The sequence below is a fragment of the Musca autumnalis genome, unplaced genomic scaffold (assembly GCF_047663935.1).
Source record: "Musca autumnalis isolate F117 unplaced genomic scaffold, ASM4766393v1 scaffold_3, whole genome shotgun sequence".
NCBI lineage: Eukaryota > Metazoa > Arthropoda > Insecta > Diptera > Muscidae > Musca > Musca autumnalis.
This window is the reverse complement of record NW_027411866.1, coordinates 162,708,713-162,722,362: the sequence shown is the minus strand read 5'-3', so window position 1 is coordinate 162,722,362 and position 13,650 is coordinate 162,708,713.

Sequence of the window (13,650 nt, the reverse complement as noted above, 5' to 3'; positions counted from 1 at the left end):
CAAACACAATGTTTCCTTTTTTCAAAATTAATTTTTGACAATTTTGAAAATAAACCCTATTCATCGGATTGATTGGGTTCCATTTTGAAAATCAAAACTATTTTGATTTTCCTCAAACCATAAAATACACACACACATTCTCATATTTTGAAAAATGTACACATACTACTACAAATGTTGACATCAAAATTTGATAGTGTATGGGGCGCTTAACATATGAACTAAGGTTCTGGATTCTAAAAATTGTACTGAATCATGTACTATTGTTTCTATGTTAACACGAATTCGGTTTCTAAATAATGAAATAATTTTTCCACAAACATCCCAGACGGGACAATGAGTGCACCCCGTTTCATATTAGCTCAATGTTATGGGACCTACTGTTTATCCGAACGGCGTGCCTTACGACACCACTTGTAAAGAAGTTTTAAATGCCTGAAATACTCAGGAAATGTCGCCAACATTACTGAGGGGTATTTTGAAAATTTGATGTTGCCTGACCGGGAAATCGATCGGTTTTCTACATTTTGATATCACAAATTCCAAAATTCGTTTGGAAATGTGGATAAAATTTTCAAAATACCCATACCGTTCTAATAAAACATGGACTGAAATTTAAAATGTAGACCGCTGTTCAAGTGTCAAGGTCTTTTTTTTAGATTCGAACAAAATGTGTACGAACAGTACCTGAAAGAAATGAAATGTCAATTCAAATAGGTATTAGTACATAAAATTGTTCAGTCTTCACCAATTAAATATTGTTTATACGAAGTAGCGGGTATTTTGCTAGTGACTTCATAAATAAGATCCACTTCTATAATAGACTATGTCGGTCCATTCCTTCAAGTACTGTCTCCGCATCACTTTTGAACTTTAATCAAAATCCACATTTTTATCGGCAAGATCAAATGTCCAAAAATGGCCAGAAAAATCTGAAAAGACTCTAATCACATTCGATCTGTCCGTAGATGAAAGTTTCAATTTACATAGGCTGAGGGTATATCTCTGTCGGCAAAGCCGACTGATACTTTTTTACTTTTTAAAGTATTTTTACGTACGCTGTTTATACCCTACACAACACTGTGGTAAGAGGTATTATGTCTTTGTGCATTTGTATATAACATACAAAAGGAAACGAAATAGGCCCATAGTTCCTTTTGGGGATATACATACAATCACTTTCTGAGTCGATTTATGCATGTCCGTCCGTCCGTCCGTCCGTCCTTATGTCCATGTATTTTTGTTCGCAACGTACAGGTCGCATTTTTTGTCCGATTCAGCTGAAAATTGGGGAATATATTTTTTTAGCCATGGGAAGAACGCTATTGCTTTTGGTGAAAATCGGTTCAGATTTGGATATAGCTCTAATATTTATTTTCGGCCGATTTGACGTATTTGCTGCACCAAACACGATATATACGTCCGATTTTGATGAAATTTGGATTGTGTGACTGAACGCAGTCTAGAAATAAGTGTGCCAAATTATATCGAAATCGGTTCAGATTTGGATATATCTCCTATATATATTTTCGCCCGATTTCGCGTATTTGCTGCACCAAACACCCTATATCTGCCCAATTTTGATAAAAATTGGAATGTGTGACGGAATTTTGTCTACACCTTTTTCAGATGTAATTCGAATTATTTTAATTGTAATTCGAGAATTCCATTTGTAATTCGAATTATTCCATTTGTAATTCGAATTATTCCATTTGTAATTCGAATTGTTTAATTTGCAATTCGAATTATTCCATTTGTAATTCGAATTGTTTAATTTGTAATTCGAATTATTCCATTTGTAATTCCATTCCATTGCACATTTTGACCAATGTACTCTTTGCGGTCTGGTTTACAGCGATATTGTATTTTTCGTGGACAGGTCTATTGTTATGTCAGGATTGGCCCAAAAGCTCTAGATTTTACCGCGACCAACTAAATTGACGGTATGACACCATAACTATCAAGAGGAATGACTTCCAAAATTAGGACCACTTCCAAAATGGACTGTATCAGTCGACTCTTTCAGGTATCTTCTGTACAAAAGTGGAAAACATTTGCACTTTCATCGAAGTCAAATTTTTGAGCACAACATAAGCATTCATTCGCAACGCCAACAATCGTGAAATTGTATACCCCAAATGATTCAATATTATTGTCAGAAAGTTTATACGTCCAAAAAAGGACACGAAATTCTGAAACTTCCTGGCTATACAATTTGTAGAAAAAAATTTTGGCAATGTAGCCCGTATTCGATCTGTCTATATGTAAAAGTCTCAACTCGCACATGCTGAGGATATATCTCTGTCAGCGAACCCGACTGTTACTTTTATACTTGTTTTTCAGAAAAAAATTATGAATTTTCATAAGTTTGCCTCCGCTGTGCCGACAGAAGTGATTGGTATTTGTATAGTTTTTAATGTCATCGAGTCCATAAACTTCTAGTCGTACAAATAAGACTTAACCTATTTTTTCAGGACTTAGCTAAAATTTTGTCGAGCGTTTTTTAGAGATATTTTTTCGATCGTGTTTCTGCGTAGTCTCAAACAGTACTGCGAGTTGGATTCGGAGTTTATGAGTTGTAGATTGCACCGCCCGGCTCCTGATAAAAATGTTTTCCTTTTCTAATAAAATGGTAAAGCTTTGGTGTTTTTATGACATTAAAGAATATTATTTACTTACAATAATACTAAACAAGAAAAGACGTTATATTCGGGCCGAACTGTTTATATCCTCCAAACACTGTATATCTCTATTCGACATATCAGCGAATGTAATCCCTGTATTCTATTTTCACCAATTTTTGCATGAAGGTTCTCCCACCAAAAGGATTTCCAAAATATTACGGGCGATATTTTTAAAAATTATGCTAATAGCTTCGAATTATAGAAAATCTTTAGAAAGCTATTTTCTGCGGAATTTGGAGCCCAAAATACCAAATAAGAGCTAATGTGGTTGACAATTCTGGGATACACCAAAAAGTAAATCTATATGGGTAATATTCATTTGAAAGATTGTTTAGTTATTTCTGTAGAATTTGGTTAAATACTTTTGTATGGGGACTTTACGGAACGTGGTATGATACGGTTCATTTTCAATTCTAAACATCCAAGGACTAATATATTATACTCTGTTCCAAATTTCAATCTTACATCTAAAATATTGTGATCTCTCTCTATTGAATGTATATACTTTGTGACAATATTGTATATACATAGGTTAGGTTAGGTTGAAAAGAGGGGCGCAAGTCGCCACATGTCCAATGGACATTAGGGCTATAACCAAAAAAATACCACCACATAGCCGTGAAGAGCATGGAAAACTATTATGAAATACGGCGTCAATTTTTCTCTATCGCGAAAATAGTTTCCGCACCAAATGCATTGAAGTTCAGTAATGCATTTTTTAATTTTAGCTGTTATGACAACATATTTGCTTTTAATTAAAATTTTTATTTTTTTGTAATCTAATTTAAAATCATTATCAAAGCGTTCTGGACCAATTTGTTCTCAAATCGCGCCATTTCGGAGCATATTAGGAACTTTTGATACTATTGCAATTTTTGTCTTTTCTTTATAAACTCGTGAATTTTATGTTTATATTTTTTGTACCTACCGGACAAAAGCATATGGGGTCATTTGCAACGAAGTCGCGATGGGTCTAACTACGCTTTTGTATAGCCAGTGTGTCATCTTTGGATTGAGACCCCATTTAGAGCCTATGGCCCCTCTACAGGTTGACCAACATCTGTATGCTTTGTTGGCTCGTTCTTGGATATGATCCTTCTATTTAAGTTTCTTATCCAGGATTACTCCCAGATATTTGACCTTATTGGAAATCTTAATAGTCTTGTTAAGGAAAACAGGTTCCTCGATGTGACCCAGTTTTGTTTTCCTAGTGAAAGGCATATTTCTGTTTTTTCCGGGTTTACGCTTAGACCTCTTGATCTAGCCCAGTTATATGTAAGTTTTAGAGCCGATTCGGCCCTTCTGCATAACAAATTAGGGTTTCTTCCCCTCAGAAGTATTATAACGTCGTCTGAATAACAGACTGGTTCAAATCCCTCTTTAGTTAAAGTCCTCAGTAGGCTATTTATGGTAGTAACCCATAGGAGAGGTGACAAAATCCCCCCTTGTGGCGTTCCCTGACCAACTTTATCCCGTTTCGTTACGTCGTGTAGCCCGCAACTTTTCCATCTATTCCTTAGCATATTGCTTACCCAGTTCCTAAGGGCCCGGTCCACATAAAAATTATCTAAGGATTGGATAAGGGTTTCAGTGCTGACGTTATTGAAAGCACCCTCGATGTCAATGCATACTGCCAGTGTATACATCTTCTTGTCGAAGGTGTTTTCGATGTGGTGTACTACCTCATGTAAAGCGGTTTCCACTGATCTACCTTTAACGTATGCATGTTGTTTATATTTAAGCATATCGTTTGGGATCTTGCTCTTAATCATGGTATCGACTATACGTTCCACGGTTTTGAGTAGGAAAGAAGTTAGACTTATCGGGCGATAAGACTTAGGAATTGCGTAGCTAGCCTTTCCAGGTTTGGGGATAAACACTACACTCGCCTCCTTCCAGGCTTTACGGGTATACGCAAATTGTAAGCATGCGTTGAAGATACCAGCTAATTTGGACGAAATATAGTCCACCTCCTTTTTGAGTAAGGCCGGAAAGACCTGGTCTGGTCCCGCTGCTTTAAAAGGTTTGAAACTGTTGATGGTATCATTAACCATTGCTTCAGCAATGTTTGGTGCTTCGTCCGTAGCATTTCCCCATCTGCCGATATCCCTACATTTGCAGTAGTGCTCGGCGGGAAATGCGTATTCATCAAAAGCCCCAACGTGTCCTCAATTGTTTCCATCTTATTTCCCATATCATTCACCATAATCTCGGTTTGTGTATGGGTTTTCGATAGAAACTTTTTTTATTTTAGATACATCATTTACGCTGTTTACCTGTTCACAAAAGAGTTTTTGTTGTCATTTTGTTGTGTTCTTTATGTTTTGTGTGATAGTTATCCCAGAATACAGCTAATTTTTACGTCGAGCTCTGTTGTAAAGCCTTCGGACCTCTTTGCCTTTGTTACGAATTTCTCCTGACATCCAGGGTTTTTCGTAGGCAGATTTCCTCTCTCGAAGGGACAACTTTCTTCGAATGATTTTACTAAGACCTCCGTTATAATTTTGACATTTCTGTCTATATCTTCCGTGCTTGAGCATTCATAGCTATCGTGTCCTAGCCTTTCTTTTATTAGTTTTCCAAATTTTATCCAGTTGGTTTTGGATTTATTTCGGAAACTTATAGGTTTCGGCGATGGCCGAGTTAGTTCAAATCTTATATACCGATGATCTGAGAAGGAGTGCTCTTTCGAGACCCTCCAATTCTGCACATCGTTTATAAGATTTTCGGAACATATTGTTATATCTAATACCTCTTCCCTAATCTTGTTAACAAAGGTGGGTGTGTTCCCTGTGTTAAGTGTTATTAGGTCGTTAGTATTCAAGTAATATAAAAGGGCTTGGATCCTTTTGTTAGTATTAGTACTTCCCCACGTGACGTGGTGTGAGTTAGCGTCGTTACGAACTAGTACTTCGTTACCTGTTTGTTTTGCTTCCTCACCAGCCGCTGCAGCTCCGACCTAGGTGGTAGTGTCGGTGAATCATACGGCAGATATACTGACGCCAGGTATATGTTGCCATTCCCCTGCTTCAGTACAGTTGCGTCCGATGTTGACAACTCTGGGGAGAAAAGCAAACTTACGTTTTTGTGGCATATTATACAGGTTCTCGGGCGAGACCCTGTATTAGCATAAAAAAGTTGGTAATTTATATGGTTTAGTCCAGAGACCTTGTTCTGAATAGTCCATGGTTCCTGGATCAAACCGATGTGTACTTTACCTGTGTTAATTTGCTCCATCAGTGCCATGGTTGCCGTCTCGCTCCGATGGAGGTTTATCTGGATGACTCCGATCATTTTTCCTCCAGTAAACGGTATTCTTGGGAAGCGCTGATTTGAATGTCGGCTCCCTGTAAGTTGTTGCTTGGAGGTGAAGCCTCCTCGCGGTTATTTTTGGCTTCCTCGTTTACGCCGATGCTTGCCTTTCCCGTTTTGAAGCGGACAGCGTTTGAAAAGTAATAGGCCATGCCCATTGTCTTTGTCAGACTGGACATGGAGAGTTGGTCAATTCCGACCACAAGGAGAGTACCATCTTCATGCTCCTCCCTGTGGAAGACCTCCCATCTCTTCACATCCAATGTCCTGTTCTGACGACCAAAGACCTCGAGCATGCGTTCCGTCTCGAACTTGCTGCCCCAACCTCGGACAAAAACGAATGCCTTAGTAAGTTGAGGAATTTGGTTTTTCCTCACCAGCTTGAGTTTGCCGCTTTCCCATGGAGGTCTTATACTACTGACAATATCCTTGAGGGCGGCAACGTTTGCATGCTGGGCAAATTGGTAAACAATCATGTCACCTTTGACCCCGCTGCTGACAATTTTAATTGGATCTCCTCCCTGCATTAGGTGATCCAAAATTAAGTTATTGACCTCATCTTCAATGGCTTGAATTTGGTCCTTGGGTAGCTTGCCGGAACCTCTACTGGTGTCGATCACTGCACAGAGCTCGTCCATGTAGCGTTTCTTTGCTACCTTGGCGTAAGATGGCGGCTCTTTACCAGTTTCCGCAGCCCTCTTCCTCTTCCCCTTGGTCCGGGATTTCTTTACGGAAACCCCAGGTTTTGCAGTCGATTCCGCGGCCGGGCACACCTTTTTCATGTTCGAGCTCACTTTGTCGCCCTCAGCCAAGGGATTCTCGGTACAGCCTCCCTTGCGAGGTTCTTGGCGCGGCTTGCTCGAATCATTTGAAGGTGTGGAGCTCTTTTTCTGTTTTGTTGGCTTTGCAGTGTTCTGCTCTTCAGGAGATCTGATCCTCTTTCCAGCTTCCAAGGAATTTGAGGGAGTGTTCGTGACCTCTTTGGGAGCATCCTGCAGAATTGCCTCTTTGCTTGCCTGTTGCTTTTTGAGCTTGCGCCGTTGAGCCCCAGACAGCTGTTTTTTGTGTGTTGTGAGGTTTTCAAAGCCCTTTCCTACATCATCTACCATCTTGTGGATCTCCACCTTTGCGGTTTTCCACGATGGTTTTATTTGTTTGGGATTCGGAGTCTGAGTCACTATGCCTCTGAAGGCTGGGTCGAGCTTGAGCTTCCCCTGAGTTTCTTAGCTACCTCCTCCCTGTAATTGCCCTTCGGCTGTGTGCTTGTCGCATTATCTTCGACCACAGATGCCAAGGCACCCACATCTGTGGGAGAGATTTGCTTACGATCGCATGATGACGACGGGGTGTGACTCGTAGGCAGATCAACAACCCCCGCCGGTACTGGGTTTATTAAGCCCTGCACCGTAACTTTATCAACTTTTCCGACTTTCATCATATTTGTTTTTTGTTTTAGGGGAACACCCCCGTAGTCAGTTTTTGTCCGCGGGGAAAATAAATTCCCAGAGGCAGGTGATCTCACTACTTCGCACCGAAAACAGGTCATACCACAAGTGATTTCCCTAGTTAAGAAACGAAGTAGTATGATCATCCACCTCCCCCTATCCGCCGGTGGGGACGCGCCCGGTAGGTGAACTGACAAACACCCTCGGGTTGTATATACATAAAATCAACTAAAAAATTGTTAAAACAGCTTTATGTAATGATACACAACATTTTTAGTTTTCAAGATTTTTGGTCAAGTTGGGCCCACCCCGAAATGAAATCCTGCGTACGTCCCTGATATACGTACAACATGCTAGGGATTTTGTAAGTTATCGAGCGGATATCGGCTCAAATATAGTAGATAATGTTTGTATCTATTGGTCGTTGGTCAATATTATCAGTAATAAAGTCTGCAAACCAAAAAAACGTATTTTTCCAACGCTTCTACTCTATAAAATGTCAATACTAGAATTCCAAATTATACGAACCCAACCATTTACCTCAAAACAAGCTAATTTTTGAAGTATATATGTATGATAAATATAGATAAAATTTTCCTCTAGAATTATATGAGCTTACCCGCAATGGCCCAACGTAACAATTGGTTACTCCCTAACCGCAAGGTATTGTAAAACATTTTTTCACAGTCTTATTTTTGCGACTACTAATCATAATAAATACCAAAAATATTTTTATCTCAACGGACAAAAATCGGTGTTCAAGGGGTTAATATAGATTCAATTTCATTGACTTAAAATATTGCATTTTTGCTTAGAACATTATATTAATATTTTTCAATTGAAATGCCAAAAATTCAATTTATAAATTATTAGATTTTTAAAATTCAGTTTAAAGCAAATTCCACAAGCTTTTTGTAAGCAAAATATTTCTATTTAGAATTTGTGTTTATCTGCAGTTTATTGAAATAAATTTACTTGGAAATATCTTGTTTTATGCATGATTGAGTATTGCAAGAATTACTTGCTTTGAAGAGTAGATTGTTGGTATGCTAAAGAGCTATGTATGCATATTATTGATGGTTTGTGGATATTAGTAATACAGTAGAATATAATTTGCAATCCAAAGAACAGGCAAGTTTTTACGAATCGTCTGGGTCAGAATGCAAGGGAAACTGCTTCAAGGGAGCAACATGGGTTATTACACATTTTTTGAGGTTTTTGTTTTACGTAGGTAGGAATTATCGCTATTCTACTGTATACATATGTATGTGTAATATTTAAACATTTGATAAAATCAATTTTTAAATACGAAAATAATTTATAAAATTTTCTTACTACTACGAGAGGCACTAAAAAACCTTCTGGCCTAGGCAACACATTTGGCATTTTTTTGAAATGTTTGACAGTTTTTAGCCTAAGCATACTCAGGACAGTTTGACATACGACCATGTGTGGTTGTTTGCAATGGCTTGATTGAGACATCTACAAAACATCGTTTTTGAATGCTTTTACAGAATATTCTGACGACGAAAATCGTTGAGCACGCCATTTTTCTTGATGCGCTGGAATCAAATGAAGTCATTGGATCCACAGTCAGGGCTGTATGGCGCATGGCCCATCAATTCCATGTTTTGTTCGGTCAAACAGGCGCTGCTTTGAATCGATGTGTGAAAGCTCGCCGTCTTCTCTTGTTCGTTTTTCGAATTTCACAGGAGACTTCAGGCAAACAAATTGTAGTGTAACACTCAGAATTAACCATCCAACATTTTTCAAGCCGTATAGTAGTCACTTTTTGACATTTTTTCCCAAAAATGATTTCCTGTAGTGAGAATTAATGAACTCTTGCCTATTAATGACTAAAAAAACATTCTTTCCATTTTATCATAAACAAAGGTTCCCGCCAAGCCAAATAAAAAAAAATGAAAAAAAATCTATGAAATTGAAAAAAAATTGTCTCAAAAAATTATTTCCTGTTGCACGAATGAACGGTCTATTGCCTATCTATATATATAAAAGAGCTCAGTGAGTGACTGACATATCATCGCCCTGACGAAACCGCTGAAGCTAGAATGCTGAAATTTTGACTGTGGATTGCTGTCGGTGTGTAGGGGTGAGATAAGGCTGGGTTTTTGGAAATTCGACCTAGAATGGTACTAAAAGGTGTTAAATATGGTCCCCTTTGTATTAGGCAAACGGGAAGAGCTAGAATTCTGAAATTTGGAATTAGGGTAACTGATGGAGAGTTAGAAAGATGTACCAAAGGGTTTTCGACCTATAAGTGTACGAAAAGTTACTAAATTTGGTACCAATTGTATATTTTGAGCGGATATAACTACAATCTTCATATTTGGTATGGGAATCAAGGTTGGGAAGTGGTGTTGATATAAGGAAATGATTTTGGAAGTTCGTACTTATGTGTACGAGTAGTACTAAATGGTACTAAATTTGGTACAATTTGGATTTGGGTGAACGGATAGAGCTAAAAACCTGAAATTTGGAATTTAGATTACCGTTGACGTGTACGATTGAGATATGGGGGTAGTTTTGGAAATTCATACACATGTGTACGAAAAGTACTAAATGGTACCAAATTTGGTACAATTTGGATTTAGTTGAACAGATAGAGTTGGAATCCTGAAATTTCGAATTAAGGTTACTGATGGAGTGTAGGATTGGGGTAGTTTTGGAAATTGATACTTATGGGTACGAAAAGTAGTAAACGGTACTAAATTTGGTACAAATTATATTTGGGTGTACGGATAGAGCTGGAATCCTGAAATTTGGAATTTAATTACTTTTGGAGTGTAGGATTGAGTTAGTCTTTGAAATTTGTACTTATGGGTACGGAAAGTACTAAATGGTACTAAATTTGGGACAATTTAAATTTAGTTGAACGGATAGAGTTGGAATCCTGAAATTTCGAATTAAGGTTACTGATGGAGTGTAGGATTGATGTAGTTTTGGAAATTCATACTTATGGGTACGGAAAGTACTAAATGTACTAAATTTGGTACAATTTATATTTGGGTGAACGGATAGAGTTGGAATCTTGAAATTTCGAATTAAGATTACTGTTGGAGTGTAGGATTGAAGAAGTTTTTTGAAATTCGTACTTATGTGTACGAAAAGTACTAAATTTGGTACAATTTGGGGGAACGAATAGAGCTGGGGTCCTGAAATTTGGAATTATGATTACTGTTGGATTGACTTAGTCTTGGAAATTCGGAAAGTACTAAATACTACTAAATATGGTACAATTAAATTTAGGTGGAAGGATAGAGCTGAAATCCTGAAATTTGGAATTATGATTACTTATGGAGTGTAGGATTGAGGTAGTTTCGGATATTCGTACTTATGGGTACGGAAAGTACTAAATGGTACTATGTTTGGTACATCTTGGATTTGGGTGTACAGATAGAGCTGAAATCGTGAAATTTATAATTAAGATTACTTATGGAGTGTTGCATTGAGGTAGCTTTTGAAATTCGTACTTATGGGTACGAAAATTAATAAATGGTACTAAATTTGGTAAAATTTTGATTTCGGTGGACGTTTAGAGGTGGAATCCTGAAATTCGCAATTACTGTTGGAGATAGTTATTGAAATTCGTACATTCATACGAAAAGTATTAATGGCATTATCAATAGAAGTGGAGTTCGGAAATTTTGTATTATAGCCGCTGTTGGTGTGTAGGGTTGAGATATGGATGTGGTTGTGGATATACATACAATAAGTGTACGAAAATTACTAAATGGCACAGAATTTGGTCCAAATTGTTATTGTGTAAAGGGGTAGAGCTGAAATTGTGAAATTTGGTATTAGTATAGCAGTTGACGTTTAGAGTGGAGATAGAGAGGAAGTTTTGCAAATTCGTACTAATTTATACGAAAAATACTAAATCGCGGTTTGGATATAGTTTTGGATAAAAGGAAGTAATTTTTGGAACTTATACATACTATAAGTACTAAATTTGGTGCCAGTTTGGTGTTGCATGATGGGATATAGGTGGAATTTCGAATTGTTGTATGAGGGATTATGTTGGTGTTTAGATACGGATTTTTTGAAATGCATACAAATTCTAAAATTAGGCTGAGGGCTGGTTGATTTATTGAGAAATACGAAATGTACTAAATGCTATTTAATTTGACGTTGGGTGTAGCAATGAAGATGGAATTATATCATTAGTGCGTGAAAAGTACAAAATTGCAATAAATTTGGTATAGAAGTGAAATTCTGATATATTATTGATTTGTCAGGTTCATAGTTAGAGGTGATCGTATAATAAGTGTACTAGAAGTATAAAATAATACTAAACATTGAAGCACTGGTACTGGGTGAATCGATAAATGAAATTTGTTATGAGGATAACTGTTGAGATTGGATCAGAATGTTTATTTAAATCCACCTTTAAATGTATGAAAGGTTTCTACATGTAATACCATTGACATTGGGCGAACAGGTAGAGCTAAAACTGTAACATTTGAGGTAAGGTCCTGGATTTTAAAAATTGTACTGCATAATGTACTATTGTATCTAGGTTAACACGAATTCGGTTTCTAAGTAATGTACTGAAATCAAAAAGTCAAACGTACCTATTCAACAAAATTGTTTTTATCTTTGTTGTCTATTCTATTCTAAAGTTCATTTGAAAAGGTAGATCTATGCGGCTAATGTTTTACAAGAAGGTTTTTACATCCTGAGAAAAAAGGCCTAAAATAAAATGTATCAAAAATTAACTGTTATATAGGGTAACATCTTCTGAATAAAGGTTTTCTACATTTTGATATCACAAATTCCAAAATTCGGTTGGAAAATGTGGATAAAATTTTCAAAATACCCACACCGTTCTAATAAAACATGGACTGGAATTAAAAATTTAGGCCGCTGTTGAAGTGTAGAGGTCTTTTTCTGAAATTCGAACAAAACGTATACGAGCAGTACTTGAAAGAAATTAAATATCAATTCAAATAAGTATTAGTACATCAAACTTTTCAGTGTTCTCCATATTAAATATTGTTTATTTGTATATTATTCCTTTTCCTATTTCGAAGTGGCGGGCACTTTGCTAGTTAATAAATAAAATAACTTTTATTCCATTTAAATATTAACAAGTAAAAAAGTATCAGTCGGCTTTGCCGACAGAGATATACCCTAAGCCTGTGTATATTGAAACAATTTTTCCCAAAATACGTATGTATTTAGGGGTTTTTAAAAATGTTGGGCGTTTGAACAGACAAAAATGATGATTGGATTAAAGATCAAAAGTTTTGCGGAGGAGATACTAAATGGAATGGATCGACACTGACCGTTATGGAAGTGGATCTCCAGCCACAACATATGGTGCCATAGGGGTTTTTTACACTCCTCGGGCTGTTTGCTCAAGAAGTACGGACTTGCCCCTAAAAAACTTTTACCATCGTAATTGGGCAAAATATTACGAAAGCCAAAATTTGAACCGAATCGGTTCATCCGTTCGAGAGTTATCGTGCGCTCCAGCCAGCAGGACAGACAGACAGACGGACGGACGGACATGGCTAGATCGACTCCAAATTGTCTGAAACACATTTCGTCCAAACATACTTGGGGTCTAAAACCATTATTTCGGTGAGGCACATTTTCATCGTATCAAAGTGTATATACCCTCCTTAGCCTAAAGGCTGAGGGTATAAAAAAGGTCCCCCACAAACCACTTTTAATTTGTATAACATATGACACAAATTTATATCTATATATATAAAATTGAAATTTGTTTGTACGTTTGTTTGTTTGTTTGTTTGTTTGTTCGTTTGTTTGTGCCTTATGGACTCGAAAACCGCTGAACAGATCTTAAAGAAATTTTTAGGGTACATTGCTACATGGCCTGGAATGAAAATAGGCTATATAATTTTTTGAAATTTCGTGTTGATCTGGAGATATAGCATCAAAACCGGAGGTACCTCCAAAAAATTTAGATTTTGTATGCAAATATATTTAGAACTATTACAGGTACAACCTCCAAATTTTGTATGTGTGACGGAATTTGATGTAGAAATAAATTTACCAAATTATATTCACATCGGGTCAGATTTGGATATAGCTCCCACATACATATATTTTCGGCCGATTTCCTTATTTTATGTACCACACATGCTATTTATGTCCAATTTCAATGAAATTTGGAATGTGTGACGGAACTTGGTCTGGAAATAAACGTGCCAAATTATATCAAA